The sequence below is a fragment of the Otolemur garnettii genome, unplaced genomic scaffold (genome assembly GCF_000181295.1).
Source record: "Otolemur garnettii isolate 467f Iridium unplaced genomic scaffold, OtoGar3 scaffold00022, whole genome shotgun sequence".
NCBI classification, from domain to species: Eukaryota; Metazoa; Chordata; class Mammalia; order Primates; family Galagidae; genus Otolemur; species Otolemur garnettii.
In genome coordinates this window covers 16,669,736-16,671,314 of record NW_003852417.1, presented here as the reverse complement: position 1 = coordinate 16,671,314, position 1,579 = coordinate 16,669,736, and positions in this window count along the sequence as shown.

Below are 1,579 nucleotides of genomic sequence, written 5' to 3'. Positions count from 1 at the left end.
ATTTTGGGATCATGGTTGACTGTGGGTAACTGAAACCATGAAAGCAAAACAGTGGGTAAGGGGGGACTACTGTATACTTTGTAACCAACTACTGTTCCAGTCAAGATACAGAAATTTTTGCTTTCCCAGAAAGTTCCTTCATGCTGATTTGAAGTTAGTCTCCTATTCCATCTCCTTTCACTTATTTCTAATTACACAGGCATCAGAGCTGTGGCGTCCAGTGTGTAGGCCATGTACTGCCCGGCTTAGGAGGTGGTGTTCCCATTGGAGGCCCAGTGCACGGCAGCTTCTGTGGTAGCTGTGTGCTGCAACTTTGCAGGGGGCTCAGAATGCACACTTGCTTGTAAAATATTCCGGCAGTACAGACAGAATAAAAGCCCCCTTGAAAGACTTCCTTCCCTACAAAACTGGTTATCAGTTTATTGTGATCCTTCCAGACCTGTCTCTATGCGTTGTCATACATATAGGTAATACAGGAATACAGAACATTATTAATGTTTCTCCCCATTAATGACATCATACTGTTATTCAGATTTTTCCCCAACAAATGTTTTTGAGATCTTTCCATTTTGGAACAGAGGGATCTACCTTAATCTTTTAAACTACTGTACAATCTCTTATTTGGTATGTATTGGACTATATTGTAGTTTATTTAATCCTCCTCTCATTATTGGCGGTTGCTACAGTGCATGAAAAATAGAATTGCTGGGTCAAAGAAGTGTACATTTTAACTTATAATTGATGAAGCTTTAACCATGTTGCTACTTGTGGATCTGGTCCATTTATTTTTAACTGCTGAGCTATTCAGTTGTAGACTTAAATCACAGTTTATGTAGCCTTTCATTCACTGAGGAACAGTGGAGTGAGTTACTTTGTATGCTACTAAGTCTTTGATGGATATATGTGTTGCACATGTATCCTGTCAGTCTGAGGCTTTCCTTTCCCTTTGTTACCAGAGTCTTTGGTTGTATATACATTTTAAATTTTGATGTTATATTTAGGAAAAATTTTTCTTACATGACTTATGTTTTGTGTGTGTGTCTGGTTTAAGAATTTTCTCTACTTCGGGGCATGAATAATATGTTTCTGTGTTTTCTTCTAAATGTTTTGCTTTTTATGTGGAATTTAATTCTATGTATGGTATAATGAAGATACGCACAGGGTGGACATAAAGTTCATGACATAAAGTGTCTGTGTGTGTATATATATATCAATCATGTATGTGTATTATATATATATTTTCTAGTTTAGATAATCATTTTTTTAGCACTTTTTTCATAACTTATTGTGGTAAAGTGTGTATAGCATAAAGTTTACTATTTTAACCATTTTAAAGTGTAAAGGTCAGTGGCATTAAGAACATCCAGATCATTGTATGTCCATCACCACTGTCCATTCCAGAACTTTTATCTTCTCCCCAATGAAACTTTGTACCCCTTAAACACTAACTGCCCCTTCTCTATCCCCAGCACCTGGCAACCACCATTCTTCTTTGTGTCTCTGAATTTGACTTCTCTAGATAACGCTTCAGATAAGAGGAATCACATAGTATTTGTCCTTTTGCGTCTGGCTTATTTCA